This window comes from Lemur catta, chromosome 18, assembly GCF_020740605.2.
Source record: "Lemur catta isolate mLemCat1 chromosome 18, mLemCat1.pri, whole genome shotgun sequence".
NCBI lineage: Eukaryota > Metazoa > Chordata > Mammalia > Primates > Lemuridae > Lemur > Lemur catta.
Window position 1 is genome coordinate 4,621,845 of NC_059145.1, and position 23,006 is coordinate 4,644,850.

The 23,006-nt window shown below is 43.7% G+C and overlaps 1 long non-coding RNA gene across 5 annotated transcripts; it reads right to left on the bottom strand.

Moving 5' to 3' along the window:
• Window positions 1-869: 869 nt before the first annotated feature.
• Window positions 870-23,006, bottom strand: LOC123623535. Of its 5 annotated transcripts, none has more exons than XR_006729880.1 (4): window positions 22,840-23,006; window positions 22,304-22,357; window positions 20,234-20,402; window positions 870-1,149 (listed from the first exon to the last, which is right to left on the bottom strand). It is a non-coding gene; the product is annotated as an uncharacterized LOC123623535 (long non-coding RNA). The 5 variants fall into 5 exon arrangements; XR_006729881.1 differs by having other exon boundaries at window positions 20,223-20,402; XR_006729883.1 differs by lacking the exon at window positions 870-1,149 and adding an exon at window positions 3,728-3,854.

Sequence of the window (23,006 nt, forward strand, 5' to 3'; positions counted from 1 at the left end):
GATTTCTCTTTATGTATTATCTATTATCTACGAAGATTACTTTATATGTAATGGCTTATCAAATCTATAATTAATTCTTGTATGTGTGAAGGACAATTTTATATAATGTGCAATTTTAAATACACAAGTAATGAATACTCTAGGTGACCAATATGATAATTAACCTGATCAGCCACAATGTTTACATTTATCAAAACACCACATTGTACCTCATAAATTACACGATTATTATGTATCAATTAGAAATTATTAAAAAGATAAAGAGGTAAATAAACAAATAAAAAAGAATGTTAGCTCTCTCCTCATTTTCTAATTTCAATTGAACTTGACCCCTTCTCTAAAGGGTGGGAAAATCCAAGCAAAGACCTATTTACTTGCATTTCTTAAAAGCAAATTTGTAAAGAGCTATCAATTCAAATAAAAGTTTCAAGATCATTAAGCAGATACCTTTTTCCTGTTCTTCTTTAGGAAGAATTAAAAATAATACATTTTGAGTATATATTCTTATATAACCCTCCCCCAAATAAAATTAATTTCTAGTAGATACAGGTCTCTTTAGAATCTTCAAAAATGTAAACTAGCTATTAATTTTCTTTGCTTTACATTAAAATAAAAACTAATTAACAGTAAATATAAACAAACTATACCTAATGGGACTTCTAAAATCCAACTCTCATGCATTTATCAAAGACAAATAGATAGATAGATATACACAAGATAAAGATATGAATTTGTATCCTGTAATAACTTTTGTACTTATTTTTATCTTTCTGAGTTGTGAGTAGATGACTTTTTTAATGAAGTTGTCCGGGCTAAGGCCCTTAGCCTCCTAGAGGTTTGCTGAAAGTCACGGACACAAGGCAGATTAATAAGAGAAAAAGCATACACCTTTATTTAGTGTGTATTCAGGGAAGCCTTCAGAATAAACATCCAAAGATAGAGGGGAAACTGTCCATTTTTATGCTTAGGTTCAACAAAGTATGGACAGCCTTGTAGAAACATGAATGGACGAACCGGATTTGATGCCCACAGACTGAGTGGGGAAACGCGGGCAGGCCTGCCCGTCTGGACTCCTCTTGGCCTCTCTGAACTGCATGCCTTCCTTCCGGATGCGGGGCAGGGCCCTCTCTGGAATGCGGGTCTTAGGACCTACAGTCAAAAAGGTACAGATAATTACTTTATGGCCAGTTTTTACACAAAATAGCTTTAGGTTTTACGGCTGGCTCTCTGGAAAAGAGGTTCTGGTTTCTATGATCTGCCTTGGGGAAGAGGGATTCTAGTTTCTACGGCTAGCCTCGGGGCAGAATGGGACTGAGAGGAGCCGCGGAGAAGGTCAGAGAAAAACGTTCGCTTCTGAGGCCTTCATTTTGGGGTACTGTTTTATTAGCCCTGACAAAAATCAAATGGTAAAGAACCAGCAACTTCCTATTGCATTCCATCTCCCAAACAACGTCTCCCATCTTTAACCGCTTACCTCCATTTCCCACTTTCTCATATCAGATATTGCACCAGATAGTATTATACTCCGAGGCTGCATCCAAGTGGGCAGAACCACTCACCCAAGAAACTAACCTAAAATGATTAACCTAAGGTGAAATTCCCCCCAAAACTTCCACAGCCAAAGGAATCCCTAACCCCAATTGTAATGTGTCCTTTGATTATCTATTCAATTTGAGAGGTTCCAAGAGCCATCCATCACTTAGGGGTTTGAAAATAGATTGAAAATGACCGCTGCAGTTGCCCTAGGATTGAAGATGAAGACTGGGAAGATATGAGGCGGGTGGGGGCGAGGCGGTCGTGGGGGACGAACACCGAGGCACTGATGGAAGGCCCGGAATTGCCACCTAGTCCCCGGGAACTACAAGGCCAAACAATCTCTGCTTCTCCTCTTTCCACGGACCTCCCCTCATCCCTCTCCACCAGCCGCCCCCAGAGCTAGGGGTAGGGAATCGCGAAGCCCCCTGCAATGGAGGCTGCTGCCGGGCTGTGACTCCCCGAGACCAGCAGGGAGAACCTCCCCGTTTCAATGTCCTTAGCCTTAATCACACATGCTCAATTTTTGTCACAAAGGTAACATATTCACAGGTTTCATGCATTAGAATGTAGATATATTGGGGGACCATTATCTACTTTCCACAGGATATATTGTGATATATGCCATACATTAATAAACATATGTACATATTATATTACACTTATTATGTATATTATAATATACATTATGTTATGCATTAAATATTAACATATACATATTACATTTTAAAATATACAATACAGAATATACATAAATCTATATATACAGTTTATGTAATTATAAAATGAAAACACATGTACTTACTATGTAGACTTAAACAAATACGACCCAGAGCTTAGATGCCTCCTCCTTCTGGTTTGCCTCTTTCCAAATAAATACCCCCTGCCTCCTTCTCTACCACTCCTCCCAGAAAACACTTACAATTGGATTGTGTTAATTGCTGTGATAGATGTTAATAGTGCTCACCAATTCTTTGTATATATTTCCTTCCCGGGCATATGGGAAACAAAATTTTCCAATCCCTCCCTCAACCCAACAGGTATGCAAGATTACTGAACAATGAAATATGATATTATAATTTACCTCTGTGTGAAGCAGTGTAAAATGTGATGTGGTGCTGGATTAACTTTGCCATTTTGCTAGGGCAAAAAAAGGGCACAAGATCAAAGCAGCCTGGGTTTGTAAGTCTCCCTATAAAGGATGCCCTCATTTGCACTGAACTTTGCATGTACAAAAAAACCAGCCTAGATTCTGCAAAGATACTGAGTTTTTTTAATTGTTTTTGCAACTGAAGTGTGGCCTCACCTATCTAATATAATTATTACTAATATTCTGCCAATTCTGTAAGAATACCCAAACAAGAAGTTTAGTTTCCCTGTTTTTCAAAGTAATAAGAATGGCATAAAATTGTATATATTTTTGCAATTTGCACTTTTACTCATTATTATGTATTTGAGAGTTTTCCATGTATAGGTATGCAGTTTGTCATTAATTTTTACTAAAACATAACATTTAATCATATTAATTTATCACATTTTAAACTTTCTATTTTGCATTTAGTGACCATTTAAATTATACTAAAAGTTTTGCTGGTATTAATTCTCTTATTAACCATTATTGTAAATATGACCTGGTGCATAAGTAGTATAAATTCCTTAGGATTTATTAATAAGAGGTAAACAGCTGGATTTTAGGGTCCACAGAGGTAACTTTTAGAAACATATATTTTTTCTAAACCACTATTTGCTTTGTACTTCCACCATTTTTAATGGGAGTCCATTTTTATACACACTCATGGCAATATTTTGTATTGGAAAATTTTGAATTCTTGCTAATTGGGTAGACTGTCATGATCATTGTAATTCACATGTCTTTATTATTAATGTGGGTGAGGATGTTTTCAAATATTATGGACCACTTGGGATGAATCTAATTACCTGTCATTTGTCCATTTCCCAAATAACTTGTTTTATTTTTCCATATTGACTAATCAAGGTTCTTTATAGATTATACATACAAACCCTTTGTCAATTTATATGTTACCAATAATAAGTTTCATTTGTGGCATATATTTTCACTGTCATTAAGATAGCTTTTAATTTATAGAATTTTTAATTTTAATGTGATAAAATGGATCAGTGTTTTTCTATACTCTTATCAATTTTTGTGTCTTACCATGAAAATCATTGCCCATCCGAAGGTCTTAAGGATATTCTTTCATATTTTCTCTAAAAGTTTTATAATCTTGTCTTTAATCCATCTGTAATGCATTTTCAGATCTTGTACAACATAGGGATTTGATTGCATGTTTTCTTTTTCTCTGTAACAAACGTCCCAACAGTTTTTACTGAGTAGTTCCTATGTGTGTGTAGATCTCTTTCTGGGCTCTCTATCCCATTGATTTGTCTTTCTGCTTAATATCCCATCAACTTGATTTCTCAATTTTCTCTTTCAGGAGTGTCCTTTTGGGCCAATTTTGGCACTTAGTTCTCTCATATGAATTTTAGAACCATCTCGTTCAGTCCCAGTTTAAACTATATACATGACATCCTGAGCTAACTTTTTTAAAAAAATACTCATTTGCTATCCATTAAACCCTTGTACTTTCTGCAATACAATCACATAGCAATTGCAAATCAGAAAGAAGACTAATTGCTATGTCTGGAAAGAAGAGGAAATGATTTATGTGAATAGCTAGCCAATTTATTTTATAGTGTTCTTTTCTTGATACCAAATCTTTGTTTTACGATTCTTCCTAGACATACAACAGGCTCATCTCTTCCCCAGAGATACTATCTAGGTCACCAACTAATCATTACATTCAGCTGAAGTACAAGATTTCCATGTGATGTGTAGTCCTCTCTATAAAATCTGCACTTGGCTTCTCTTGTGCTAGACATACATGGACAAGGTTTCTACTGCCTCTTGACCAATTCACAGTGGTAAAAGAGTCAAGGATAATTATAACAAAGACTCTTACTCATAAAACAGAAGCATTAAAGACACATAGCAATCACTGTTCAAAGTGACTATGAAATCAGGCTGGACCGGTGTTGTGAAATTCCTCTACTCTGCTATTTCAAGGTACCAATTTCTTTATTCAGCAACTAGAACAAACAAGCCTCAGAATATATAAAGATTTAAATACCAAAGAAGGTTAGTGCTTCATTAGATAAAGTTCAAATCACATGCTCTATCTGATGGGCATCTCTGTTCCAAATAGGCCCCTTCTGTCGTATGTTTTCACCATCTTTACCATGACTTCCATGTTTGCTGTGTTCATCTCAAGCTTGCAATAACATCAATAGCATCAATGATTGTGAATGGAAGAAATTTATGAGCCTGGCCCTGGAAGGGGACTGAATCAATTCTCCTCAATTTCTAGTGAACTAGAACTTGGTCATATGGCCAAATGTAATTGCATGAGAAGCAAAGAAATTTACCCCAGACAGTGCCCAGGAGGATGACAATATTAGTTTCATAAACATCTGCCTGTATTTGCCCATATTTTTCCACACTATATATTTTACATGGAGTACACAGATGGATTTCATACCAAAGAGAAGTAAAATATGAAGACAGAATCATATAACTTATAATATAATATTAATAATTATACTGTATATTTTAGTCAATTGGTGGTCCCTATGTGCCAATAGCTGTGATATATTTAAATTCATAGCTTATTTAATTATCATGACATTTGAAATAAATACATTTGTTATTTACACTTACAAACGAGAAATCTGAAGTTAAAGAGAGACAGTATCTTGCCCAAAGTTACACAGCCAAAAATTGACGTTGTGTGCTTCAGATTCTATTTAGCTGATTCTATAACCCTGGTGCTAAATGTTGCATGATACAGCCAACAATCAAATATAGATGAAGTCACCTGCTTTGTAGCAAGAGAGGAGTTAAATGAGACAATCAGTTGAGAGGGCAGGTATATGCTAAAATGTGTAGTTTAAGGTTCGGTAAGTGTAAACTAAAGTAGTATAATGTATATGGTATACACCTAGTAAACATGTACTGAGGTATCATGTGTTTTTTTCTTTATTATATTATGGTAAAAAAACACATAACATAAAATTTACCATCTTAACCATTTTTAACTGTCCACTTAAATATTAAGTATATTTATATTGTGGAACCCCCAGAATATTTTCACATTGTAAATCTAAAATTCTACACTCATTATGTGGACAATTTCCCTTTTTCCACTCCCTCTAGAGCTGCTAGTCACCACATTCTACCAATAATGTGTGTTTAAGACATTGTGATTTTGGGATTTAAGAGCCATGTAATGATCTACAGGGTGGGAACAATCTCTTCCTGTATACGGAAACCAGCTCTTTGACCATGTGTTCTCCAGCTTCATTAAAAGCTGTTGCATATGAAAAAATACTAGAATATATTTGGGGTAAGAAAATAAGATATAAAGATGGATAATACAACCTTCTGAAAGATGAGTATTCTCTTGGATAGAACTGTAATTACTGACTTGCCGGAATTATGTTTGGATAGGAGGACAGTATGTTTTTGACAGATTGCTGGCAGCCTGATGACAGGTAATTTCACTTAATGGTTAACTGTGTGGATTTAGAGTCTCACAGGTAGTGAGACCTGAGTTTCAATCCAATTTATACCATATTAAAACTACTCATCTTCAAGCAAGTTACTTTACCTCTCTGAGATTCAGTTTCCTTGTTTCTAAAATGGCATCAGTAGCAGTACCTATCTCATAGAGGTGTTAAAATAATCCACACAATTACTCTCAACCAAGTGTCCGATCACTGCTTTCAGGAGCTGGTTAGCCAGAGATCCTAGCTGCCAGGGGAAGGAGTGAAGGAAGGCATACAGACATGGCACAGAGAAGAAAACAAAGTAAGGAAGAAAAATATCAGATACCCTGAAAGTTGTAACTGACCTTACACTTGTTTACATTAAGATCTTTTCTCCTAATATGCTCACATAAATAACGTCATTGTGGGAACTAGGAATATCTTTGTCTCCCCATCAAATTCTTCCAAGGAATATCTACCTCACCTCTATGCAAGCCTATCTTGTAGCAGTGGATGCTGAAATAGAGTAGTGTAAGGTAAAAAGAACAATACAAATCACTGTAATTTTAAGATTCACCATCCCTCATTGCAGACAAGGTTGTCCAGGATAATTAAGAAATACCTAGTCACAAAGTTTCCAGCGTTTCCTGTTTTTGTATTAAAATATAAATTTTAATTTTCTATTAAAATGCTATATGATGTTTTTTTCTAATTCTCTAGCCAAAAGGTTAAAATGGTTTTTCTTTGAAGGCTTTATTCCAAATTTAAGTCAAAATATTGACTACATTTTTCAAAAAACGGAATTTCAATCTTGCTTCTAAATATGTTCATTACTTAACCATGGAAGAAGGAGGCAGGGAAGATACATATCTATTTTAAAGGACGAATTTTAAATACATTATATAAACTTTAAAAGGAAAATCAGACATATAAAGTACTATATCCAATATACATGCAATTATGTAATTATGTAAAATATTCCATACATTATATAATATGCATATAAATTACGTTTATGTGAAAAATAGGCTATTTGATTATAGGCCATGTAATTATGTAGTGTTATAATTATATGAACGTGCCTAAATAAATAAATGTATTGCTTCTTTGGCTTAAGGATTAGTGAACTGATAAGCAACACATACGTGAAGGTTTCCCTTATGTTTGCAGCTGCAGCGCTACTGGGCAGCCCCGAGGAGCGGCGGGGGCTGCGGCTGGGCGCGGAGGCGGCGGGGACCCAGGCGGCAGGGCAGGGCAGGCGCGGCAGACGGGAAGGGAGCTCGGGGCGCAGATGGGCGGGAACCTCTGGCGGCCTGCGGGGCTGGGAGGAGCGGAAGGCGGGGGAGGAGCCAGGAGCCAAGATACGGGCCACCCACCCGCTGGAGCCGACAAAGGGCGCCGAGGTCAGGACGATGGGCGCCCGCCTGCCAGCCACGCGCCGCTCCTACCAAGGCCGACTTCCCTGAAGCGCTGCGCCTGCTCCTGAGCAGTATCTATTCCCTAGGCCGGGCGGCAGGAGTCCCCTCTGGGGCATGTGTCAAATTGAAGAAGTGAACTCAGAAGATTAGAAAGTAATTTTGTAGGTATTTTAGAGTTCAACTCCACCCAACTTTCTGTGAAAGTTTCAAAGGATAGGTTCTTTGCAATACAGAAAAGGTCAAGTGACAAAACGAATACTGACCATGATACTGGATTATTGGATAATTGCACAGATGTATTAGGTTATTAAGTATGAAATGTCCAATTTCCTTAAGTACTAACTTTGACAGTTGATATCTCTGACATTTCACTGTGACATTTGTTTTATTTTTATTATGAAGGTACATCCTCAGTCTTGTAAACACACGTTTTGGCTTGTGGTTATCTTTCAAATTAGTCAAAATTTCGTGTAATTTTCGAATATGAGTTACATCGGGGAACCAGTGCAGCATGGACATCTCGAAATACCAATGAAGGTGTTTGGGAAGGATGTGGCTAATGAACGGACGGTACTCAATGGTTTGAGAATTTCCCTTCTGGTGATTTTAATCTTGAAAATGACCTACGTGGGCGGCCTGAGACCAAGGTGGATAATGATGAACCGAAAGCTGCAGTGGAAGCAAATCCATCTAAACCTACACATGAATTAGCAGCAAGGTTTGACATTATTTTCCAACATTTTTGGACCATTTGAAACAAATGCTCAAGGTAAAGAAGCCAGATACATGGGTTCTGCAAGAATTAAATGAGCATCAGAAGAAAAATCATCTCGAAGCTTGCCTTTCTTTGCTGTCACGACATAAAGGGGAATCATTTTGACAGCATATTTTACGTGTGATGAAAAGTGGATTCTTTTTGACAATTTCAAGTGTTTGGCACAATGGTTGGATAAAGATGAAGTGCCGAAACACGGTCCAAAGCCGAATATTCATCAAAAAAAGCTAATGGTGTCTGTTTGGTGGTGCAGCGCTGGTACTATCCACTACAGGTTCATGAAACCTGGTTAGTTGATTACAGTGGATGTCTACTGCAACCAACTGGACAAAATGATGAGGATGCTTGCGATTAAGCAGCTGAGATTTGTCAATAGAGACAGCCCAATCCTCTTGCAAGACAACGCTTGACCACATGTCTCACAAACGACGCTGCTCAAACTACAAAAACTGAACTTGGAAACTCTCTGTCACCCACTGTATTCAGCAGACCGTGCACCAACTCACACTTCCTCCAGGCTTTGGACCACTTCTTGCAAGGAAAAATATTAAACTCTCAACAAGCTGTGGAAAATGCCTTTTGTGATTTTATTACCACTGGCTCTCCAGGCTTCTTCGCTGCTGGCATAAACAAGGTGCCATTAAGATGGCAAAACTGTGTTGATGGTTTAGGCCCATACTTTGATGCATTGTACTGCTTCTTGTTTGAGATATAATAAACTACAGTTTTGATTCAAAATCGGACATTTCATATTTAATGACCCAATATAAATGAAGTCATTGAACTGTACACATACAGTCGGTGAGTTTTATGGCATGTCAAGTTATACCTCAATAAAGCTGTTTTTTAAAATTGCCCATGACTTCTTTTCCCATTTGGTTGTGCGTGGCTCCAATTCTTTTCCTATACCGGTTTGTCACAGAAATCACATTTTCTAAAATTTTATATTCTTTTCACTTAACATTACTTTTTCATTTATTTAGCTAATATTTATTAAACATTTATGTGCTAGGCCTTATTCTGTGCCCTAGGGATACAACAGTAAAAACAAGCTAGATAAGGGCTGTGTCTTCATGAAACTTGAAATTAAAACATTTACTCATGTTAATAAGAGCTAAATATACAGCCTTTTAAATGGTTTCATGAGTGTGTTGCGCACCGTCTGGGGAGTGGTCACGCTTGACGGTGCTGACTCGGGGAGGTGGGGGGTGGGGGGAGGGGATGGAGGTATGACTACATGGTGAATGCCAGGCGCACTGTCTGGAGAATGGACACGCCTGAGGCTCTGACTCAGGGGGATGGGCGGGACACGGACAATGTATATAACCTGAGCTTTTGTATCCCCATGAAGAGCTGAAATAAAAAAAAAAAAAAAAGAAAGAAAAAAAAAAAAGAAAGATAGCACCCTCACCTCCTCTCAGTTTCTTTGAGAGGGTGGGAGCCTAACTTCATAGGGCCTCCCTCCAAGTTGCAAATTTCCCTCTCGTCATAAAGCTATGAAAACCAATTAGCTAAGTAACACTGGCAAATCATCCCAATTACCAAGTGAATTTAGAATGAACTATGTGTTGCAATGTTGCTGTCATGTCCTCTTACTGAGGACTGTTATTTTTAAATCTGAGAACATGTATGTAATAGATTGTGTCTGCTTGACTGCATAAGAGGGTGAGATTTCTTTCTGTTTTTGCAGTTTCTCAGTGGATTGCCTGTGGTGTGCACCACATTCTAGTTTAATGCTTATTTAACAATAAAGTTGTTTCTTTTTCTTCTAAAAAAAAAAAACATTGAATAAAAATGACCTGTTAGACATCAATATGTACACCAACATATGCAGGAAAATGTCAGAAAGAAAGAAAAGGAGGAATAAAAAAATATTTGTAGAAATAATGGCTGAAAACTTACTAAATTTGATGTAAAACATTAATCTGTAGATTCAGTGTTAAAAGCATATCCACTCCTGGACACATCATAGTAAAACCGTGGAAAGACAAAAGGAGAATATTGAAAGCAGCAAGAGAAAAACTTCTCTTCATGTACAAGGTAACACACTAAGTTTACTTTCAGTTAGAAACAATGGTGGCAAGGCACTGGGATGGCATATTCAAAGAGCTGAAAGAAAAAAATTATAAACTAAGGATGTCATGTTCAGCAAATCTATCTTCAAAAAGTAAAAGAAAAATAAAAAATAAAGTTATTCCCAGATAAACAAAGACCAAGGAAACTTGCTGCCAGCAGTCCTACCTTGAAAGAAATACTAAAGGAAGGCTTTTGAACACAAAGAAATAGTTCTTAGATTTGAAAGTACTGGATGGCTTTATCAAAGGAGGTGTGTGTGTCTGCGTGTGTGTGTGTGTGTGTGTGTGTGTGTGTATGTGTGTATATACCAGACATTCCAAAATTTCTTGTGCAGTTTAACTTGTATTATTTTAGAAGCAAAAATATTAGAAACATAGAAAAAAAATCCCTTGAATATTTATTTTAATTTTCTATACTTATTTAGTCTTATCAATTTTCAATAATAAAGTAGTAATATAAATTTTTAAATCTCTCTAGCTGAAGACAGCAATGATTAAACAAAGGAAGAAGTACAAAAAATTTTATTCAAAATTCACAAAGATAAGTAAGTATAAAAAATTTAAGTTCTATGTCTGAGTTCATGCAAGGCAAGAACATGTTATATGGGAAAGGTAGAATTACAGAGAGAGGATATCCTGAAAGCAACAATCCCTAAGAAGTAAAAGAAATTGCAGGGACAAGTTCAGATTTTTAAAACCTATGAAATTTAGGGAACACAGCATAGATCTCCAAGGAACCAGGTAATATCTGGTTCCAGGAGGAAAGAATATAAAATTGACTGAGGTCTATCTCTGAGAAATTGAGCAGGTGGAATCAGAAGGAGCGATGCAGGAGGCCCAGAGGGTGGAGGGATGAGCAAGGCAGGGTGGTGGTGGTGGGGTGCTGTGGTTCAGCCTCCTCCTCTGATTGCCCCTCCCCCACCTTCAGGAGCCCTTTGTGATGAGGAGGCCACAGCTCTGTGATGCAGGCCTGGGCCCTAGACAACAGGCCCACAGGAAATGCCCAGGGTTCAGTTTCTTGAGGGCAACGGTGTGATTCAGAAGATGGAGAACCATGTCTTTCCTCTGAAAAGTGTTAGTGCCACATGGCTAAGCCCCAGCTCCATTTCCTGGGTGGTGGACATCACCCTGGGCCTTCTGTGTGGACTGGGGCTTTTTCTTTTGTTACTCCCCTGCCTCAGGGGAGATCCATCCTCACCATTGCCTGGGCAGAAAAGAAACATCAGGAAGGTAAGGAAATCTTGGCCCAGACCCAACAATTCTCTTTTCTTTCTATAATTATGCCCACTTTTCCACATCAACTAGAGCCTCCTTGGATGGGAATCTCCTCATCCTTCTAGGCCCAGGCAGGGCAGGGTGGGATTATCTGAAGCTCCCAGACCACCTGTGTGGGTGTGCAGGAGGCTACAGGACAAAATCAAATGCTAGGACTCAGGGGCCAGGATGGGTTTTTGAGAGAGTTGAGATTTCTGTGGGAGGACAGCCCTGAGCCTGGTATATCTGTCTCCTTCCTTGGGCCTAGCCTTTCCTTCATGTCAGGAGATCTGAGGGCTGTGCTGAGCCCCTGAAAGCCTCCCATCATGGGCTGGAGTGGCCTCTGGCCTCCTCAGGAGGTAGAATCCTGCCTGACAGCTCAGAGGCACCCATAGGTCTGAGCCAGTGAGCTTCTCGAGCAGAGGAACAGTGGCGGAAGACACCCATGGTGGACCTCACGTAGAATATCCCTCTTTGTGTTTTTCAAAGAAGAAAAACAGAAAATATTTTTATATACTTTAAAAATGAGTAAAAGCTTAAAAAAAAAGAAGACAGAGCTCCATTAGCTAGATGCAAAAGGCCACGTCCTCCATGAGCACTGAATGTCTGCAGCTTGCCTTGGGTAGACAGGTAAGAACTGGTCCCAGCCCCTCAATTTTTCTTGTTTCCCAGCTTCCAGTGGGGAAGAGGAGGAGGCCCAGGAGCAGGAAGAAGAGCTGTGCTCTGAAAGGTAAGGCTCTGATGCTCTGCTCGGAGCCCCCAGGGGGGATTTAGCGTCACTGTTTCTGAGGGATGAGTCTCCCAGGAAGTCAGCTACAGATGCCTGAGGGGGTCCTGGGAAGGAAATCAGAACCTTGGATTCTTCTCAGATCCCATGCTGGGCATGAAGTTAGGCAGGCAAGGAATGGGTGCTGCCCAGTAGGGGTCTGGATGGCGGGGGGAGGGGGCAGGCCCAATTGTGCACAGCTGCTCAGCCTGGCTAAGGCTGCTTCCTCTTTGAGGTGACCCCTGTCTTCTCCCCAACAGGGGGTGTGACGACCCTGGGGGATGGATATAGGAACACCGTGTACATGATGAAGCACTTCTTGCTGTCACTCCTGGGGTCACATGGCCTTGGACACTGATGAGTGAGCTCCAGGGTCTAATCACCCACAGTCTGTCCCAGAGGGACACTCAGCCTCCAGCAAGATCCCCAGGCCCCCCCATTCCCCACAACTTGACTCCTTATTTCCAGCTCATAGAGATGGCCCGAGAAAACTGGAGGGGTCTATGGACCTGACTGCACTTCTGCAGAGGTAAGGGACTTTCCCCTTTTCTCCCTGTCCTCCTTCCTACCAGGGGCTGGGCTGTGACCCCAGGCCCTGGGGCTGACCTGGGAGTGGGGTACCAGGGAATGGGATGGAATGTGACTAGAGCCCTGTGGCCTGGGAGGGTCAGAGCTCTGAGAATTCAGCGTGGAGGCAACGGAGGGGCCATGGGCCACAGGTGACCACCCCTGCCCGGCCCCTGGCCCACCCACCCCTGCTGCAGCTAGTGCCTCCTGTCTCCTGCAGGAACCTGCAGAAGCTCCCCAACAAGGGGGACTTTCATGAGCTGTCATGTCCAGACCCCCTGGAGAAGGTGTGCAAGCCAGCACCTGCCAGAGCCCACCGGCCTCATGAGAAGTGTGTGGAAGATGCTTCTCCTGCCACCTCGTCCGCAGTGGCTTCCCCAGGTCCCCTGGCCAAGCACCCTCTGCCTCTGGCCTCCGTCCTGTCACCAGGCCTGACAACCTCCCCAGTTTGTGCAGGATCACACTCATCCCTGAGTGTGGCCTCCCAGCCACCAGAGACTTTGCTTCCCCTAGAACACCCTTCACCCCAGCCATGGACATTTTCGCCTCCCACACCACAGTCCCCTGCTCCCATGGCCTGCCCTCTGCCTCCTCCTGACTCCAGCCTGGCTCACCTGCAGTGTGACCCAATGGCACACCCACCATGCACTGTCCCACAGAGCTGTTCTCCATGCAACAACTGTTGGTTTCCTCCTCCTGTCTCAATGATCTTGGGCCTTGGCCACTCCAGCGACCCCATCTCAGCCCCATCCTGGTGGCAGGCAGCTGCCAGAGCCAGCAGAGCCTGGTGTCTCTCCACCTCACCCAAGGGCAGATCCCAGCAAGGGCATCTTTCCAACCACCCATCAGAGGCTTTGTCCTGGGCAGATGGCACATACAGGCAGATGGAGGCTGGTAGCCCCTCTTTGGTCAATCCCTATATCCAGAACCTACTGGAGATACTAATCACTAAGGGGGCAGAACTGGAGCTGTGGAAGGAGAAAGAAAAGAAGGGGTCATTTCTGAAACAAATGAGCCCAGATTACCCCTTCTGGAATGTGACAGATGAACCAGAGCAGCTGCCTGGTCCTCAGCAGCTCCCCCATCCCAAGGCCATGGGGGACCATTTACAGCAGAAATACATCCAGCTCTTCTGGGGCCTCCCTTCTCTGCACAGTGAGTCCCTGGTGGCTCCCGCCAGGGTCCCTGGTCCCCCATTAAAGTTTCCCTCTGTTTTATTCAATGTACTCTCTAATCCCTTTATGGTACAAATTCAGGCTAAGCTACCTCCACAACTTCCGCCCCAGCCCTGGCCCCACCACATGGCTCCACCCCAGCCTTTGACTGAAACCTTGCCCCAGCCCCAGCCTGCACCTCTGGCTGGGATCCACACCCAGGCCCATCTCCTACCCTCTCTCTCAACCCCACAGTGCTATTCACCTCAGATTACTTTCTGTGGAGTAATCTTGCCCAACAGTCCGTACAAAGGCCCAATTTCCTATCCCAACTGCTATTCAACTAGAATATCACCTTCTAAGGAAGCAACAAGAAAGCAGGGGAGCCTTACCCAGTATAGTCAAAAAACCTGAGGAAGTCTTTAGCCAGTTCAATCCCCACAGCTGGGCCTCCCAGACCCACAAGTCAGTCTCCAGCCTCCCAGGAGATGTTATCAACCCTGAGCTCCAGGAGCAACTGGAGCAACATCTACGAACAGACTTCACAAAACACCAATGTACACTGCCCTGCAGGAACCAGCTGTCTCTGGGCACAGCACAGCCTCAGGCCAAATTTCCAGGGGTAGGTCAGGCAAAGGAGAAGCAAGGGTTCTCCTGGCCCTTTGTGTTTGCAGGTGGAAGCAGCCAAGATATACAAGACATGGAGTCCCAGGGCCTAGCAACACAGTAGCTATGGAAAGACCCCAGCAGGCAACTGGGGCACTGTGTGGGGAGTGTCCAAAAATATCTATCCTGGGATTCAGAGAGCTCCCCAATGATGGTTACAGGGACCATCTCTGAGGAGGAGTTAGAAAGGGACTTGATGAGCCCCTCAAGAAGTGACACAAGAAATGACTTGCCAGAGAGCCCAGGCAAGGAGCATCTAGAAGATAAGCTGAAAGTCCAGTTGGGGCAGATTAAGGAAGTCAGGATCCCTGTGAGTGTTCATCATTCCAGGCTTGCTAATGACCAAGCCTTGGCCCCTCCTAAAAACTCAAACATGCACATAGAAACTGGAAATCTAGCATCCTCAAAGGGTCGAGAATCCTGCGAGGGCAACTTGCAGGAACTTCTCCTTGATCCAGGCAGTCAACTTGTGCTGGAAGCACATGTTAAAAGGTTACAAGTGAGACACAAGTGGGGCCTATCCCTCAAGATCATCAAGACTAAAAATCTATTTATGTTGAAAAAGGCTCAACTCCTGCCCCTTCCACACTCTACCTTTCCCTCCTGGGCCACCTGTGAATTTGGGGACAACACAGCTGAAGTCATCAATTTCCTGGGAGAAGATCCTTGGGAAGGTCCAGGAGAGAAGGTGACAACAGAAAAGATTGTCCTCAACCTAACTGGTCCTCTCCCTGTCCCCTCACCTGCAGGTGAGGACATCCAGTTGGACCTGAGAGTGACCCAGTCTGGTGACAACCATGGGCACACAGAGGCCCCTTCCACTGTTCAGAAGGGCAGATGGCCTTCTCAGCCCCTCACTTGCAGAACCTGGCACAGTGAAACTATCCTGGAGGCTGGGCAAGGCAGCCCAGAACCAAGTCCAAGTCCAGCAATAGCCAGGAATGAGCTGAGGGAGGAGGAGGAGAGTGTGGCCTCAGGAGACCCCTGCAGTAGCCTAGCACTGCTGGAGCTTACTATGGGGTCCCAATCTTCAGAGGCCAAGGAGAGCACAGAGACAATGGAGGCCAAGGAAGAGAAGTCCCCTGCTTGGGAAGCCACCTTAGAAGCCAGTGTGAGGTCAGACTTGCATGCCCTTAATGTCAATCTGAGCTCAGGGTCTCTGGGGAACAGTCAAATCTCCCTACCCTCTACAATTTATGTCACCCAGGACCCAGAAGAGCTATGCCTTAATGAACGGATTGTTAGTGAATATGAGCTGGCAGTGGAGGTGGAGCCAGAGAACCAGCCACAAGGCCCTGCCCTCAACGTCTTCCTCCAAGACTGCACCACTGGTGTCATCCTTGAGGACTGCGCCCCTGATGTTCTCGCCGCAGACATCTGGGCTTCTCAGCCCTCTCTGTCCAGCTCCCACAGCAAGTCCAGTGCTGACACTGGGGGGCCATGCAACCTCTTATCAAGGGGAAGGAGCAAGATCCTGAAACTCCAGGACCCATGGGAAAGTCAAAGCAAGAGGTTTGGCCCTACTGATGAGAGCGAGCACTGTCGGAGGCCCAAACCAGGGGTGCACAAACAAAAGTCTGCAGGACCAAGGACCTCCCAAACCAGCGGTATGAGCCACTCTTCCCAGCATAGGGAATTAATAGAGTCCCTAAGAAGCAAGTTCTCTCAGCTCCTGACAAAGAAAGGACAGGTTCCTATAGGAAACTGCTTTAGGAACAAGATGAGGCAGTTCTTGCAGCAGATTTTCTGCAAGAAAGGCACAGGGCAGGAAGATCCCCTGCAAAACTGCAAGCCTGCGTCAGCCACTGCCCAGTGCTGGGGACCAGTCACAAGCAGATCATTTATGCACAGCGGGATGGCTGAAGCCCAGGAGCTCATGATCACTATTGGACAAATCCTAGAGGAGAAAATGGGACTTCACCATGAACTTCCTGCATTGAAGGGAAATTGATACAAAGAACTCCAGGCCCCAGTTGGTGGGAGCTTCAGCTACCACAGGGGTCCCTCCCACCCAGAGCAAAGGAGAGTCAAGAGTGGTAGGGCCTGCACTCACCAAGCCACCCCCATGGGCCACAGCCATCCAGTCAAGAGCAGGTTGGTCAAAGACAGGGACGGCAACTGGGCCTCCCCAGCCAGGCCCTGCCAGCATCAGCCAAGGGTGGCAAGAGCCTCCAGCCACCCGGTCCACTGCCCCAGGCACTGCCATCTACCTAGAGGTGTCTTGCCTGGTCAACCAGATCACACTTCTCCCACCTTTTCTAGTGAGATAACTTTTCTCCCAGAAAAAGTAGAGTTCAGGCAGAGAAAACCTGTTTTGCCTCATGTGAGCACATCCCAAATATGATAATGGCTTCTTCTCAATGAAGACATGTGGTTTTCCTCATCAGTGGTGGTGAGTTCTGTCTGTGGGGTGCTGCGGTGCAGGGAAGGGGTCAGCTTCTGCTCTCCCTGAGTGCAGCTTCTAGAAGAGATGGGCAAGGAAGAGGCTGACCGGGCCTTGCAGAGCCACCCTCACCCCAGGGTCCCTCACTACACCTTGTTTCAATAGCCCAGTCATTTCAGAGTCTTCAGGACTGTCAGGATTGGCAAACCCTATGGAGACCCCACCCTGGGACCTCGATCACCCCCCTTTTCTGCTTTCCCCTCTGCTGTGAACATTGTACAGCCACACAGGATGGATTTACAGAGACCTCTTAGGGTGGAAATCCCCCTGGACTCCAGGAAGGTGGGAGCCAAGCAGCCTTACTCCCTGGAAGTGTGCCTGGAGGTTCCAGGGCTGGGGGTGCTGGTCTTGGGTTCAGGGGCAAGGGATCTGGCCCCCTGGCTCATGGTGAGGAACAGACCATCCTGCCTGAGCCCCCTCCATGCCTGCTGAAGGCTGGGGGGAAGATGGTCCCTGCTGGCCCCTTTGTGCTCAGCCTTGGTGACAGAAATGTCCCCCTCCAAGACACTGCCTTTGCCTCTGGCATGACCATGAGCACGGGAGCCATCTGATGGAGGCACACAGAGGACGAGGGTGGGGCATGGGAGAAGAATCTGAGAGGTGGGAGCCAGGAAGGTGGCAGAGCTCATGGGGTACCCTATGCAGCGACCACCCCATACCCAGCACCCCAGCCAGCCAAGGGGTTCAGGCTGTGGCCCCAACATGGAGGGCAGGACCAAGGGACACAAAGCCCTCAAACAAGAAGGTAGCTTTCCCCACAGCATATGTGACCAGGCCCTGCACCATCCCTCTGGAATTCCAGAAAGAATGAGTGGATGACCAGAGGGATCACAGCCTGGTCACCATTACAGAAGATTTGTCCAAGGGTTGCTCCCAGGGAATGGGGACTTGGAGGGCTGAGGCTGGCTGGGATCCACAGCCTCAGAGTCTCACCTGCCCTGAGGCCAGCGGGGACAAGTGGGCAGAGGGATGTGGACACACAGCAGCCAGAAGGGACTGTCTCCAGTGTGTGGCAGGGCAGAGGCAGGGACAGATCCCATACTGTCTGCCCCCACCCAGGCTGCTCCTGGAGCCGGTCTTCTCTCTGCCACGGAAGGGGCAGCCTCCAGGGGGCCAGCAGTGAGGAGGGTCAGGACCCCGGGAGGACTGGGGCCACGGGAGAGACCACACAGAGAGACCCCCACAGAGGACTCTGCCAGAAACTGCCACAGAGAAACCTCACCCAGAGACCCCATGGAGAACCCCTACAGACACCTCTGACTGAGACCCACACCAAGAGTGAACTCAGAGACCTCGCACAGAGACCTCCCCCAAGGCCTTCCTTCCAGGAGACCTGAGACTAGCAGAGGGGCTCTCCCACACAGTCTTCATGCACAGCTCTCCGGGGCCATCACACAGAGCCCCCACACCCACAGAAAGCTCACAGATTCCCACAGAGACATCGGGTGGTATCTCCCACCCTCCTACAGAAGCCTGGCACAGAGGTTCACACACTTCCCACACTGCCCTCCCTCCCAGAGTCCACCTCAGTACCACACACAGGCCTCCCATGCCCCACAGAGCCCCACGGCAGATCTCACAGAAACCCCACTGCCTCACAGAGTCCTCCACTGCTCTCACTGGGCCTCCCACAGCACCTCCCAGACCTCACAGAGATCCCCCCCAACAAAGACCGCCAAGAGAGACAACACAGAGACAGCTCACTGCCACATGAAGACCTCATCTTGCTCCAGAGACCTCTTATGCAGACCTCACACCAATTTCCCAGACACCTCACAGAGAAGTCACACTCTCACCTCACCTAGAGCTTGCAGAGGCCTCCCACAGACACCTCACACCAAGCCACCTCTCATAGAGGACTTGCCAAGAGACAATGCACAGAGACCACCCACTGCCCACAGAAATCTCCACAGACTCATCCCATGGAGACCCCACACGCATTCTTCTTTGTAGTGGATCTGAATCCACTTAGCAAAATGTCAACACAGGAGGGACAACATCAGCTGTGCCCCAACCCGAGAACTGAGACACTTGGACATTGTCAATATTGCCCCCAAAATAGGATTGTCTGTTTGGGGAATTGCTCAGGGATTGGGGTTCTTCTGTAATGCTACTGCCTCTGAATAGAAGAATTACGGATTCCATGTGTAGGCCTGCAAAATTCCTTTCCCCACAGGTTTTCATTACCTTTAGCTCTGACCCACAATTGAGAAAATCACAAATTTTAAACACGAATAAGATGGTGCCAACCTATGATGAGAGAAAAATATCTTATTTGTCCAGTTTTAGTTATCATCTAGTCCAGTGGAATGTCACCTTTTTTTTTATTTCACTGGGGACAAGACCTCAACTTGAGATGGTTGATTTCTTTATGCTGGAAACATGACAAAGACTTGCAGCAAATGGACCCTAGAAAATGAAATAAACCAGCAAAGAAGCATCTGGACTCACACTGGCCTCCTGGGGTAGGGGGAGGAGGCTTTGCAACTAGCACATTATTTTGCACATAACTTGTGTCAAGCTTATGGGGGTTTATTTTTAAACAAAACAAGCTAACAATCATGTAAAGATTTTTTTTCCAACAAGTCAGATTTCTGGCAATATTCCTATTTTATCCTCTGGCAAAATTGTACTTACTTGTTAATAGTAATATTATTTTGTTCCTCAAAATGTGGTGATGCCCTCAAATGATATACATGTTTCCAGGATATGATGAATTTCTAATGTTCAGCCCATATCACTAAACTGATGGACTATTTAGAAGGATTCATTTTTTAAATAATTCTAAGAAATGCACATTTTCTAAGACTCAGGAGGGCAGCTCCCTTTCATGTTCATTACAGGGCTAAGAAGGGATGCACTGCTTCACACAGTTTGGAATCTTACCACTGAATCTATGCTTGAGATGTACATGTAGCCCAAAACTGCTGGGAAGGGACATCTTAACATTGGATTGAAGAAATTGTGCGTTTAATCAGTGTTTGCATTAGAATAATGAAAGGCCTCACTTGTTACATACTCGACGTTTTTAAGAGGGTGCACTTCGGAGAAAGTCCATGTTTCTCGCTGCTCATAAGTAGCCTGTTGTCCACGTCTTGTTAAACTCTATTTTAATAACATCTGTCAAGTGTGTGTCACTGGTTGAGTCTCCCAGATTATCCATCAGGATGAAAGCAACACCGTGCTTTCTGTAAAAGGAGCAAAACCAACATGAGGGCTCTCTCAGTCTATTTGTTCCAACCGGAAGTTCCTTCCATTCTCCATAGTTATACATTTATACCTAATATTTTTTTTTCACTTTATTCCTTTATAATGTCACTGAGTCACAAAACAATGGAATATGGTCGCAGATATCCTCCAGTACTCTACTAGATTATATGCTTTTATAGTTCAACTTACACAAGTGAATTTAATCATCAGAACAGAATGGGACCACTTAGGGAAGATTTCATACAGGAAATACTTTACAAAGAGTAGTGTATTTTTTTCAAATTGACATTTTTAACAGTGTTTAAGTGATTTTTCATTAGTTTTTTGAATAAATGTTGTTTAGGGTGGCCCTAAAGTCTGAAAACAGACAAACATTCAAAATAAATAGCTATTGCTAAGACATGTTGAATGTGTCGTCCCTCAGTAGAAACTCATAGTTCAATAAGCTGTGCTAAGTTGCAATGAACGACATGCAATGAAGCAACAGTCCCACCAGTCACTGCACACACATCTGACATATGTTGCCTCAGATGATCGGTGTGTCCGATCTTCATGGCCTAAACTTGCGCCTTCATCCCAGATGAAATAATTAAGAAGCTTCAATTCATTACAAAAGTATTACCAATATTTCCAGACTTTATGACCACCTGTATTTTACTTTTACTAAGATTCACCCACTGCAAGCCTTGTAAACATTTTACCATTTTATATATACCAAGAAGAATGAATACCAAAAACTGAGATAATGGAGAAAATAACAAAAACATACCTCTTTTGTTTTCAAAATTTTTCATACCAAAGCATTTTGCTAAAAATGAAGTGATTTTTAAAATAGCAGGTAAAAAGCTGTCTTAATGGCATTCAGGATCTGTTATAAATCTGGTTTTGAAACAGATTTTTATTTAAAACAGTTCTCACACTGATTTCAATAAATCAGGCACTACAGAACACAGTGTGGAGGGCGGCAATTAGATGATAACTTCTTAACACTAAAGGATGAAGATCTTTTCCAAATAGCAAAAAAAAGAACCTCATTCTACATACATTGTTAACCCCCAAGAGCAATTCCTCTTTATAGACTACAGTATTAGCACCAGTTTCACACACTTTTGCTTTATGAAAAAAACTCTCACAGGAAGAAATTTCTCCAGACAAACTCAGCTACATTTTCTGTCTTGCACACACCATTGGCATAATACAACACATCCAGATGGAGATGGAGCCGTCGATCATTATCACTGTGCCTGTGGCCATGTGGATGGCTGCACTTCCCAAACAGTCTCAGGTGTTCTTGGGTACTCAGAGGTTTGCTGTGTCATCCCACCTCTGGCATTTTGTAATAACCAGAACAGCCCATTTCCCTGCAGACACACATTACATGCTGTCCCCGCTACAGTGCCACAGTTACACAAAGGATGTGGGTGGAACCAACATCCAAACAGCTACACAGTAATGCTGTGCAGGCACATTAGCCGAGGAGTTAGAAAATGCTAACATCTGTTCTAGGACACGTGGTGACGCAGCTCTCTGGTCCTCAGCACTGTGGTGCCTCAGCCTTTCTTCCCCTCCTTCACTATAATGACGCCTGCAGTTCTTCCTTCTTCCTGAGTCCACAAACCAGAATGGCCAACAGCCCTGATGTTGTCACGATCTCTACCATTTGTTACCAGTGACCACTTCCCCAGATATCTCTTAGCTCAGGGGTCCCCCAACACTTCAGAAGCAAGACCACCCCATCACCCTTTCTTTTATTCCTGCCATAATTTGATGCTAGTAACACTCTACATACCTATTTCCAATGGCAATGCATATTTTGAAGAGGTGTGCAAATTTATTTTGTAGACTGTGGTCCCTTGAGTGAGATAAACTTTCCACTTACCGGATCTCAGACGTGGATAAGTCACTGAGTGTCTCTAAACTTCATTTCCTTGATCTGGAAAACAGGGACAAAAGTTAATAATATTGTGGTGAAACGGAAATGAATTAGAGTATTAAAACTCTTGTGCATAATTCCTATTGGATGATTTTACTGTCACTGTTTTTATTTTTTATCACATTATCATAACCAACTTAGTCTTACTTGTTGAAGTACACACACTGGGATATTTTCTTGTTTTGCAGGGTCAAGCAATATAATTTTCTAGCACAAAAGCTAGTGTTTTATATGTATAAAAAATTGAGTCCTCTCTGAGAAAATAAACTGAATGTTCTTTCAAATTATTTCTTGCTACACAACAGTCAGTGGATTTCTACTAATTTACTGTGATGTTAAAGGGCTCTTTTGCCATCCCTAAGCTATTTCTGGGGTGCTTCAAAAGCAACTGTGCTCTCCCCAAGCTGCCTGTTCACACCTACTCCTTGGTGCTGGTTCCCCCCCTTGGGTGAAATCTGGGGTTCCCACGCCTTACTACTTACGTTCAGGTGAGGGAAACTCCCCAGGGTATCTCCAGTAACAAGGTCTGATTTCAGTAACGAAAAGGCCACACTGCATTTAAAAGCCAAGCTCGTCCCCCAAGACCAGCCAGCCCTGAAAGGACTCCTGGAACTAGGACGTCTGCATTTGCACTCGGTGCCCAGCCCTT